Source organism: Kogia breviceps, chromosome 11 (assembly GCF_026419965.1).
Source record: "Kogia breviceps isolate mKogBre1 chromosome 11, mKogBre1 haplotype 1, whole genome shotgun sequence".
NCBI lineage: Eukaryota > Metazoa > Chordata > Mammalia > Artiodactyla > Physeteridae > Kogia > Kogia breviceps.
This window is the reverse complement of record NC_081320.1, coordinates 391999-405085: the sequence shown is the minus strand read 5'-3', so window position 1 is coordinate 405085 and position 13087 is coordinate 391999.

Here is a 13087-nt window from a genome sequence, read left to right as displayed (position 1 = left end):
CTTAAATGAAGACCTGAGGCTGTGCCTAACTCAGACCCTGAAGCTTTCCCTAACGGAGGCCTCGATTCTCTGACTCACTCAGGCCCTGCTCATATCTTTAACTATGACCCGAATTCTGACCCAACAAAGGCCCTGATGCTGCTTCGACGTCATGCCCTGACACTGTCTCCAGCTAGGGGCCTGAAGCTGGGCCTCACTCAGGCCCTGTTTCTTGCCCAATTCCGGCCCTGATGCTGGTCCTAAATAAGGCCCTCAGGTTCTCAGTAACTAAGGTCTTGACACTATCCCGAGGTCATTTGCTGACACAATCCCTAGACTTTACCCTAACCCTGTCCCTAGCTAATGTCCTGCCTCTTATGCTAACTGAAGCCCTTATGCTGTGCCCATGTCAGGACCTGAATTGAGTCCCCATGCCGTGACACTGTCCCTAACTAAGGCCTGGATGTTAGGCCTAACTCACAGCCTGACACTGTCCCTAACTAAGTCCCTGATGCCATCAATATCTAAAGTCCTCACACTATCCTCAGCTAATTTACTATCCCATCTCTTACTAAGGTCCTGAAAATATCGCTAAGTAAGCCGTGACGCTGTCCCTAACAGAAGGCCTGCTCATGTCTTTAACGAAGACCATAATGCTGATCCAACAACGGCACTGATGCTGCTCCTGTGTCACGCCCTGACAGTGTCCCCACCTACAGGAATGACGCTAGGCCTCACTCAGGCCCTGTCGCTCGCCCGAAGCCAGTCCGGGATGCTATTTTTACACGAAGCCCTAACATTGCTTCTAAAGAAGGCCCTGATGCTCTCAGTAACTAAGGTCTTGACACTATCTCTCACTAAGGCCTGGAATCTGTCCCTAACATGGGTCCTGCTGCAATCAATAACTAAAATCCGGACACTATCCTGAGCTAATATGCTGACACATTTCTATCCAAGGTTCTGACACTGTCCCAAAGAGAGCCCTGTCGCTCTCCTTAACTGAAGACGTGAGGCTGTGCCTAACTCAGGCCCTGAAGCTTTCCTTAACCCAGGCCTTGATTCTGTGACTCACTCAAGCCCTGCTCATGTCTTTCACTATGACCCGAATGCTGACTCCACAAACGCCCTGATGCTGCTCCTAAGTCATGCCCTGACAGTGTCTGCATCTAGGTGCCTGACGCTAGGCCTCACTCAGGCTCTCACATTCTCCCTATATCAGGCTCTGACACTGTCCCTACCCGAAGCCCTGGCACAGGTCCTAAATTAGCCCCTGATTCTCTACGTAACTAAGGGCTTGTTTCCAAACCTAGGTCATTACCTGACACTAGCCCTAGACCTGAACGTAAACTTCTCATTTGCTAATGTTAAATTTAGCTAAAGAGATTCTTTAGGATGAAATTCCTTCATCTTATGAATATAGTTTTCTGAAAAAAATAATGTTTAAACTCTTACGCACCTTAAACAAAATGTACTCAACTTCTGTGGAATATTCCTTTATACCAGCGTGCATGGTTTACTTCTGCATCTGAGTGTGTTGGCTTAAAGGGTGCTTGTAGGAATTCCTCCTGTTATGCTAACTAAATCCCTGATGCTGTCCCTAAATAACGCCCTGAAATTAGTCCGGAGGCTGTGAATCTGTCCCAAACTTAGGCCTGGAGGCTCCTCCTAGCTCAGTCCCTGACACTATACCTAACAAAGGCTATAATGCTACTCCTAACTCAGGCCCTGACACTGTGTCTAACTAAGGCACTAGTGCCGCCAATATCTAGAGTCCTGATACTATCCTGAGTTAATATCTTGACCCAGGTCTTACCAAGGTCCTGAAACTTACCCAAAGTTAGCCTTGATGCTGTCCATAAATGAGCCCCTGAGGCTCTCCCTAACAGAGGCCCTGATAATGTCTTTAATGAAGAACCTGACGCTGATCCCACAGAGGACCTTCTGCTGCTCCTAAGTCATGCCCTGACAGTGTCCCGAACTCAGGCCCTAAAGATAAGCCTCACTTAGGCCCTTTGGTTGTACCTTCCTTATGCTCTGACGGTGTCTGTATAGGAAGCCCTGGCAGTGGTCCTGATTTAGGCCCTCACGCTGGTCCTAACTACGGCCCTGAGGCTCTCAATAACGAAGGTCTTCACGCTTCTCCTGGGTCATTTCGTGACGCTATCCCTGGCCCGCAACCTGACTCTGTCCCAAGCTAATATCCTGCATCTTATCCTAACTGAAACCCTAATAGTCTCCCTAACTAAGCCCTGACTAACCCTAAATAAGTCCTTCACACTCGCTCTCACTAAGGCCCGGAATCTGTCCCTAACATGGGACCTGTTGAAATCAATAACTAAAATCTGGACACTCTCCTGAGATAATTTCCTGCCACATTTCTATGCACGTTCCTGACTCTGTCCCAAAGAAAGCCCTGTCAGTGTCCTTAAGTGAAGTCCTGAGGCTGTGCCTAACTCAGGCCCTGAAGCTTTTCCTAAATGAAGCCTTGATGTTCTTAGTAACTCAGGTTCTGATCATATCTTTCACTGAGACCATAATGTTGACCCAACAAAGGCCCTGATGCTGCTCTTAAGTCATGCCCTGACAGTTTCTCCAGCTAAGATCCTGTTAATGTACACATTCAACGCAATCCTTACCAAAAGTCCAATGACATTTTCCATAGAAACAGGACGAACCATCTTAGGTTGTGTGTGGAACCACAAAGGACCCAGAAGAACCAAAGCGACCCTGAGGCAGGGGAATGTGTGGAGGCATCTCGTTCCCTGACTTCACACTTCATTATGAAGCTAGTCCCCCAAAATTGTGGCATTGGCAGAAAAACAGGCACACAGACCAGAGGAATAGAGCAGAGAGCCCAGGAATCAACCTATAGGTATGTGATCAGTTAATTCACAAGAAAGGAGCCAAGAACATACACCAGGGAAAGGACAGGCCCCTCAATAAACGGTGCTGGGAAAACCAGACACTACACGCCAAAGAACAACATTCAACTGTCTACACCCCACACAAAATGGGCCAAAAACCCAGTTTTCCACATCAAGCCCTTCCTCTCCTGGGTCCTCTGGAGACAGACACCCACAGCGGTCAGCCCTGCACAGGAACCTTCTCCCCACTTTTCCTCACCTTCTCCCTCAGCGGCATCACCTCCTAGCAGGTCCTGAGGAGATCAGGCTCATGTCAGCCTGAACTGGACCCCCCAGTGTCCCAGAGCTGAAGCCTCGGCGGGTCCTGAGGAGACCCGGTTTCCGTTAGTGTGGACTTGACCCCGGGTTGTACCGAAGCCAGGCCATCAGCGTGGACTCAGCCCCGCGTGTTCCTGAAGCCAAAGCCCCAGCAGGTCCCGAGGAGACAGGGCTCCTCCCAGCATGAACATGAACAGCGTGATCTGAACAGACATCCTGCCAAAAAAGTTACAGATAGTAAAAGTCATACAGAAAAAAGCTCAACATCATATACCATTAGGGAACTACAAATTAAAATCATGAGACACCATAGCACACCAATTGGGACTGCTAAGCTCCAAAAATATGACAATACCAATTGCTAGAGGGTGAGGAACAAAAGGAACTCTCCCTCATAGCTGGGGGGATGCCTGTGCAGCCACTTTGTAAGACAATTTGGCAGTTTTTTCCAAAGCTAAACAAGTCTCACGTTGGGATCCAACAATCATACTTCCAGTATTTAGGCAACTGCTTTGAAAATCTATGTCCAAATGCAAACAAGGATGCAATTATGCACAGCAGCACTTCCATAATGGCTAAAAACTTGAAATCAGGATATCCTTCAAAAGATGAATGCATAAGCAAATTGGGATACATCCATGTCAAGGCGAGTAGAATATGCCACCTCAAAATATGTCTCTCTGGCATAAGGGTTATTGGTCTGCTTTAAAAAGAATAGGGCTTCCCTGGTGGCTCAGTGAGTAAGAGTCCACCTGCCGATTCAGGGGACACAGGTTCGAGGCCCGGTCCGGGAAGATCCCACATGCCGCAGAGCAACTAAGCCTGTGCGCCACAACTACTGAGCCTGTGCTCTAGAGCCCGCGAGCCACAACTACTGAGCCCGTGTGCCACAACTACTGAAGCCTGCATGCCTAGAGCCTGTGCTCCGTGACAAGAAAAGCCACCACAATGAGAAGCCCCTGCTCGCCAACACCCAGAGAAAAGACTGCACGCAGCAACGAAGACCCAATGAAGCCAAAAATAAAATAATAAATTTATTTTTTAAAAAAATCTCAGAAAACTGAGATTGCCGTTTTATGAAGGGCATTTACAATAGAGAAATCTCCATTTATAAGGGTATGTCCCTCTTTGCACCAAACATAGAAGGATAATTAAATCTTAAGTAACTCTTTTCAATGGGGAAGTCCTGACTTAAATGTGCACACAGCCATACCCTTGTTTACTGTGCTTTGCATGATAACCTTCCATAACTGGCCTTCCCCCCTTCCCCAGCATCTTTTCTGTTTTTAGCTGAAGACGGTATTGAAGGGGATGGTTTGGGGAGTGACTCAGTTTTCCGTGGTATCCCCCCTCTATTCAGAAGGTATACATGTTATTAAACTTCTGCTTTTCTCCTGGTAATCTGTCTTTTATTACAGGGGCGGGGGGGGGGCCTCAACCAAGAACCTAGAAAAGTAGAGGGAAAATTGTTTTTCCTCCCATACACATGCAGTGGACTACTACTCAGCAGAAAGGAATGCACCATCCACCTATGGAAAGACATGGATAAACCTTCAGCGTGTACTGCTAAGTGAAAAATCCAGCCTGAGCAGGCTGCACACAGTATGACCCCATTGATGACATCCCGGGAAAGGCAAAGCTACATAGATGATAAGCAGATCATGGGGTGGGGGGTTTGAAGTAGTCCATGTGATACTCTAGGATGGATACCTGTCACTATGCATTTGTCTAAGCCCATAGATGTGTGTAGCCCAAGGGGCCAATCATAATCTACTCAAATTTAGTTATTTAGGGTGTAGGATGTTGCACGATGGAATACGTCATGTGACAGAATCTAACTGTATTAGAAATATATGGAAACAACTCACTGTAGGGGATGGGGTAAAAGCTGCTGACTTAAGTTACCTTTGGAAATGAATGGAATCTGTAGGCTAAAGGCAAAATGGCCCGTATATATACAGTGGGCTTTGTTTTATGAAGTTCTTTCCAGGGTGTAGTAGCTAACAATTCTGAAACCTCTGCACATGTAATGTGGAAAGGAGCAATGCATAGATAAATGGCAGATGGTGGGAGCCAGGCTCCTTGCTGTGGGAGTGCGAAGTTACAGGTACGCAAGGGGAGAGACTCTGCCCTCGTAATCCTGGATCTGGGCTTCCTGGGAGGATGCCGACTGGCCGGGGGGAACACACAGATCTTCACGCCGGGAAGACCCTGCAGACATAGGAACTTCGCACCCCATCTTTCCATCCACACCTGCTGGAAACACTCAGCACTCCGTAATCAGTCAACTGCAGCGTTTAAGACATTCTCACCCCTAAGCAAATAAAGGAGCGTGAGGGTCTTGCTTACCCCTAAGCTGTCCCAGAATCTAGGCCCTGGGTGGAGACAGTTTGGGGATTCCTGGGACACTGAATCCAGGCTCTGGGGGTGGAGCCAAGTTGGGGGCTCCTGGGCCTCTGAATCCAGGCCCTGGGGGTGGAGCCAGGTTGGGGGTTCCTGGGCCTCTGACCAGCAGGTGAGAGGAAGGAGGAAGACCAGTCCTGAGGACAGAGGTGCCCTGAAGTCTGTGAGCCCAGGAGCCCCGATGGGACTCATTCCCAGGGAGGACATGGGCGGGGCCTGCAGTGGTTCTGTGTTCCCCCTGGGCCCTTTGATGAAGCCATGGCAGCACTGGGCCCAGACGTCTCCTGGCGGCGTCTCAAACTCTGACACAGTGGTTTTACAAAGGAACAAGAGAATGGAGCTGAGCCCCTGACGGCCACTCCTTTCTGGCTCTGAGTTGCTTCCAACAAGACCGCAGTCACCTGCATTAGTCTGCTGTGACCCATCTGCCCCCACTTTGCCTTTCCTCTCCCTCCCTGCCATGATTCCAGTGACATTTCCAGCCCGGACCCCTCTCCCAGGCCAGACGCCTCCGTCCAGTCACTGCACACCCATCTCACCTTGGGGGCTTAGCAGGGTTTCAGAGGACTGGGATCCTGCAACTCCCCACACCCAGGAGCAGCCCCACCTTCCCAGGTTGCTGAGCCCAGGCACCAGGTGTAACCGAGCAGGACCCTGTGGGGCCTTCGCAGGACAGAGCCCTCCCCCACACCCTCTGCTGTAGCTCCTCTCTGAAGTACCTGGATAACAGTGCCCGATGCATGCTTCCTCCACCACCAAGTGGAAGAAATTAACTACTTGATGATCAGGAACAGGTAACCCCGGAGCTCCTGGTGCTTAAGAATTTATAACGTTAACCGCCCGTTACCTCACCATCAATCAGAGAATTGTGCACCAGCTGATCACATACCCTGCGACCCCCCTCCTTCACTTGGCCTTGAAAATTGCTTTGCTGAAATCCTTCAGGGAGCTCGGGGTTTTAGAGCACAGGCCACCTGGCCTCCTTGTATCCGCACTTTGACAATTTAGGCTGCACCTTCCTCCACCACCCCCGGTGTCAGTAGACTGGCTCTGCTGCCCTCGGGCGAGCGGACCCACGTTCGGTTCGGTAACACTGGGGCCTCCCAGGCTCCCACTCGCCTTGTGCCCCAGTGACTGTCAGCTCCTCCTCCACAGTCTTGTTGCAGCAAAAACAGAAACGAAGTTTCCCTGCCCTGAGAACAAGGGGACAGCGAAAAGACTAGAGAAGAAACGTAACCTGGCCTGAAAGAGCTCATCACTCCTTGTTTCACTTTGTCATTCATTTGTAGTAACTAGATTTGTACTCTACAAAGCTAACCTCACTCCGACACTATGGAATTTACCTTCGGCACCCATCACCCCTCACTGTGTGTGTTACAGCCCCTGCTTCTCACTCCCTAACCTTATTATGTAACGCACTTAGATTCTATACGCTCCTCATAACAAATCACCCCCTAGTTTTTCATTTCAGAAACAAGGTCACTGGCCGATAAACCAGAGGCAAACGGACGCAATTACCAGTCTGCTGGACCCCAATTACCGGCGACCTGATGCCAGCGATGACTGTTTTGAAATAATGCAAAGGAAAGGAGGAATGCAAGACCTTCACTACTTTGATCCTTATCCTCTACCCTGGACTGCAGAAGCCCCACATATAAAATCTTCCCTGATTCTCAAAGAGGGGTGCCCAGTTCTTGAGGTGCTAGCCAGCTGTGTCTTCCCTGCTGCCTGGCAGAAAAATAAAGCCATCTGTCTCTTCCTCCAAAACCCCTGTCTCCGTATTTCTGTTCGGCCTCGGTGCACAGGGAAACCGATATTTCGACAACAGCCTGTGGCCAGTTCCCACACTAATTCCCCTCTACGCCCACAGCCGTGGCCCAAGCCCGATCTTGTGCCTGGTTCCTCCATCAGACCTGACAAACCTCCCTGCCCCACGGTGCGTCTCACATCCCACCCCAACGTGGTCTTTCTGAAGCATAAACGAGACTGTGACTCTCTCCCTCCTGTAATCCCCCAAAGTTTCCCCACTTTCGCTAGGGTATCTGCCAAGGCCCTGAGAGTCCCCGGCAGCCCCACTAGGCTGCTGACTCCTGGGTTCCCAGACACTGAGCACCTCAGCAGGCCAGGTGACACGGCAGGAAACCCCAGAACTGCTCACCTCAGGAGGGGGCTGGCACTGCCACTGCCTGGTCAAAGAGAGCAGAGAAGGGTTCCCCAGCTGGGACACAAACTCTGCACGAGTGGCCTCTCCTTGAGCCATTAGCTCACCTCGTATGACTTGAGGGAAGGAAGGACCGAGGCACACTTGGTTCCTAAGGAGGATGCTATAGGCTCAGTCATGTCTCCCCAAATCCACATGCTGAATGCCTAACCCCCAGGACCCCAGGATGTGTCTGTATTTGGAGATGGGATTTTTAAAGAGATGATCAAAGTAAAAATGACGTCACTAGGGTGGATCCTAATCCAATAGGATTGATGTCCTACAAGAAGAGATTAGGGGGGCTTCCCTGGTGGCGCAGTGGTTGAGAATCTGCCTGCCGATGCAGGAGACACGGGTTCGTGCCCTGGTCCGGGAAGATCCCACATGCCGCGGAGCAACTAAGCCCGTGAGCCATGGCCGCTGAGCCTGTGCGTCCGGAGCCTGTGCTCCGCAACGGGAGAGGCCACAACAGTGAGAGGCCCGCATACCGAAAAAAAAAAAAAAAAAAAAAAAAAAAGAAGAGATTAGGACACAGATAGGCACAGGGGGAGACCATGTGAGGACCTGGGGAGAAGGTGGCTGTCTAAGCACCAAGGAGCGAGGCCTCAGGAGAAGCCAGTGTGCAGACACCTTGATCTCCGACAGCATCCAGGACTGGGAGATAGGCCTGTTATTCAAGCTGCGCAGTCTGTGGTATTTGTTACGGTGGTCCCGAGCAGACTCACAGGGTAACTCAGGGCTCAGACTGGACAGACCCCGCTCTCCATCCCCTTGTACGTGAGTTACAGGAGCCCCAGGCACTGAGGAGGGGGTCCCTGAGGAGGCACAAGATAGAAGATGCTAGGCATTAACACGACTGCATTCATGTTAAACGTGCCTGAAGTCCATTCACCTGAGATGGTTTTGTCCTGCATGTACATCGGCACCTTTAGTCTGAACTGCAGACCTTTGGCTTCACCACCTCCACTGCGAGCATTAGCTTCACCTGCTGTGGACCATCTCCTATAGGATTTCCAGAACCACAGAGCATCGAAGCTTCACAGAACCCAGAATCTGTGCGCTAGTGTCTGGGCGACCCTCACAACAGAGCCGCACAGCTGCCCATCAGAACCCATTTCCCTTTTTCCTGTGCACAGCTACCCTGCACATCCCAGCCTTCCCACCCCTTACAGCTGGGGCACAGTGTCTCGTGTTACCAAGGGGAAGGGGTGGAGGTGGTGAGGGCCTTGGCCAGCCTGCATCCTAGGACGGAGGGCACGATGTCCCTGTGGTCACCCCACCCCGCTGGTTGAAACACTCACCTGGAAGCAGGGAGGAGAAACAAAGTGGGGGCAGAGCCTGGGAACTGACACCCACCTGCCCTGGACTCTCACAGGAAGGGGACAGAGACATCTTGAGCTTCAGCCCAGTCTTGGGAGACACTATGTTCCAGCAACAAACTTGGCCTTAAACGCTAAGTTGCTTTACAAACCCCTCCCCAGCTGTCACAGAAAGTCAGGCTTCATCTCATCACACGTTTCTCAAACACCAGCTCACGCTGAGACCACCTCTCAGGTGATGGTGTTTCAGAGCAGCCCCTTTAAAAGATCCCTGGATTTCAGCTCTCCCAGCCCTGCCTTCAGTTTAAACGAGAAGTTTCCTTGACAACCTTGACAAACCTGCTCAGTTTCCTTAACAACCAAGCTTCGCAATCTCCCAAACTCTTCTCCTTCAAACATTCCTATTCTAAGCTTGATGAGCCTAAAGTGACAGTGCTGTCATCACGTGCCACAGGGTGACTCCTCCAAGCCCGTAGTTACTGGTTACATGATGCTACTGATGATGACATCCCAGAAGAGCCAGCTTTGCAATATCACCATTTCTGGACTCGGCACTGGGTCCCTTTCCACGGACAGAGTGGAGTGGCTGTTTCCACGGGCCCCGTGGTGGAAGAGCTCACCGAATGCAGCCAGGACTTCATCCTTTCCAGGTGATTCCAGGGTCCTCATTCTCCCCAGACCCCCACCCACATGGCTGCTGGCTGCTATCTATACGGGACCTTGGTAATCTCCTAAAATTAGGGTTATTTTATACACAGGTAATGGGTTGAATGCTGGTCCCAAAATATGTTCCCCCCAGAACACAGGAACCGGACCATATCTGGGAAAAGCGTCTTTGTATATGTAGTAAAGGGTCTCAAGGTGAGGCCATCTGGGGTTAGCGTGGCCCCCAATCCAATTGAGAGAGTCCTTATGAGACAAAAGAGGAGAAACACAAACATAGAGGAGAAGCCACGTGAAGGCAGAGACAGGAGGGCTGCAGCCGCAAGCCTGGGGATGCCTGGAGCCCCCCAAAGCTGGAAAAGGCAGGAAGAGCCCTATCCTGGAGCCTCTGGAGGGACGTCCATCCTGGAACACCTTGATCTCAGATGTCTGGTCTCCAGGACTGGGGGAGGATGAATTCCTGTTGTTTTAAACCACCCAGCTTGTGGTCATTTGTTACAGAAGCCACAGAACAGTCACACGGACCCTGCTCTGTGGGACCCTGGAAGTGCGGGTCTCATTAAAGACCAACAGAGGCTGGGTTACAGAACCCTTAGAGTCAGCACTGGGCCCCAGAAATTCTAAAGCAGTGGCTGGACACCAGAACGTTGAGGGGTCAGTCGGAAGCCAATCCCTAAGGGTGCCGGCTGCACACGGCCTCCCCAGGTTTTTATGCCTGCCTGTACAAGTTGGGGATAAGTATTTCCATCCTGATTCGGGACCTCTGATATCACCGTTCACGCTGCCAATTAAGAACCCACTAGTTACACAGAGGAAAACCCTATCAGGAAAACCCTTGCTCCAGTGGTAAACAATTCTGAAGTTGGTCAGAGGTGGGGAATCATCTCTCATGCAGCCAGCAGCCCCCCCGCAAGGAACGTCCTCATTGCAAAGCTGGGGGACCATGTCAAGGCGTCCCTGAGTAAACATGAGCTGACCCCAAGGCCAGCTGCTGCTGAACTGTTCCCACCCTTCCCAGCTAAAACACCTGAATGTGTGCAAGGACTTGAAAGCCTAGAGGAAGGGCCATGGAGCCACACCAGCACGGAGGCCGACTTGGGGCCTGCAGGCCAGCCAGCATGGTCCTGGCCCCGGGCGCTCTTCTGGAAGCTTTCCATCTCCCTGCCCAATGTACCCCTCCTGTCCCGGCCCCCACCGCTTTTCTCCGTCCTCACCTCTGCCCGGGGAGAAATTCCAGCGGCAGGTATGGGTGACACATCCTCTTCTTTAGCAGGTGGCAGCGCGGCAACTCCTGCAGAAAGTCCACCAGAGCCCCACTCGCACCGGGCCACGCACAGAGCCGTGGGCCCTACTCCCTCCCACCAGCCCAGCCCCGAGACTGCCGATGGGGCAGAGAATATGGCGTCAGGCACAGCTGCAGGGGCTCTTGCTGCCTGGAGCGGTGTTTATATTGACCTCAGCCCAGGCACACCTGGGGAGGGCTGGCCGGCCGGGTCAGACTGCCCAGGTCAGCCACTCCTCGCCCCTCAGGGGCTCACAGTTGCATAAAATGGACCTTGCTGCACCGGTCAGTTCCAAGGAACACGTGTAGGTCCTGAGGGTCAGGATAGACAAGGGGCTGCAGCCCTGGCTTGTTTTCTAATCATTTTATGTGGCCCATGAGTGGGAGACAACTTCAAGAAGACCCTCTCCTAATAAGAGGAACCCAGGAGTCAGGGAGAGGAGGGGTGGTGGGTGGAGACAGAGACCTGGTGCCCCGGCTGCAGTGGAAGTCTCTGGAAGACCAGGCAGAGGGAGGCCACACAGAGTGAAGCCCAGGGTCACAGACCTGTCGGAGCTGCTGTTTGTTAGTTCAAGTCCTGCTCTGAGGTGCTCTGTGTCAGCTCTGAGGGACAGGTGAGATGGGGGTGCTCTGCAATGAGGGCTATCCGCACGGTTCCTGTGTGCCCAGCCCTGCCGTGGTACCTGCACAAGGGTGTTCCGTATCCAAGGAGGGGCCTGACCACGAGAGCCCCGTGGGCTGCTGGGTAGCTGCACAGGTGAGCTCCATATCCTGGGAGGGGCCTGACCACGAGAGCCCCGTGGGCTGCTGGGTACCTGCCCAGGTGAGCTCCATACCCTGGGAGGGGCCTGACCACGAGAACCCCGTGGGCTGCTGGGTACCTGCCCAGGTGAGCTGTATATCCTGCGAGGGGCCTGACCACGAGAGCCCCGTGGGCTACTGGGGAACTGGTAAAGATGTCGGGACAGTCAGTGAAGCCACTGAGGATATGCATCCAATAGTTCCTAATTCCTACACCCTGCTGGTCATTGTACCATCCCCCAGGACATAGTATTCTGTATGAGACTTACATGATGCTTTCTTCTGTATTCCATTAGTCCCAGAGGGCACAGAAATTTTGGCTTGTGACTGGCAGGACTCAACATACAAGGAAGACAGTACTGCTGGGCCGTCCTCCCCCAAGGGTTCAAAACTTCCCGCACCACCTTTGGGGAAACTTAACTAAAACCTCAAAGATCTACCTCTGGAGAAGGGAACCCTCCTTCAATATGCAGACGACATTCTGATCCCCAGCCCTACTAAGGAGGCCTCTGAACTACCTAGCCAATAAAGGATAGAAGGTGTCCAAGACAAAGGCTCAAATATCACAGACTAAGGTGACCTGCCTGGGCTTCATTCTCACAGAAGGTCGGAGAAGCCCATCCCAGGAAAGGGAAGAAGTCATTTGCAGCCTTACCCCTTCTAAACCTAGAAGACAGCTTAAGGGTTCCTAGGGAGGTCGGGGTTTGCTGCATCTGGATCCCTAACTACAGTCTAATAGCTGGGCCTCTATAGGAAACATTGAAAGGAAAAGATGATGATCTGTTCGAATAGAATCCAGAAGCGGTCTTTCAAGAATGGAAAGAGCAGTTAATTCAGACCCTTGCCCTGGACCTCCCTAACTTAGCTAAACCCTTTGACCTTTACATTCTGGGTAGAAAGTGAATCGCCCTTGGAGTATTAGTGCAAAAACTGGGACCTCTTGAAATGGAACAACGCAAGAATGCCCTCCAGGTAGGAGAAAGTACGGTCACCAAGGGCTTGGCCCGCCGCCCCATCCGGCCAAGATACTGGGGGTATCTAAAAACCTGGAATCCGCAGTCCGCAAGGCCAACTCCCTCCTAAGGGGAAAGGACCGCACGCGGTGATCCTAACCACCCACCATGCCCTGAAGTTGCAGGCGTCGCTCCGTGGGCACACTGACCTCGAGTGAGGAAGCCCTCCAACTCCAACCTCCAGAGGGACAACTGGGGGCAACGGGTCCCCATGATGACCCGTGTGACCATCACTTGACGTGGAT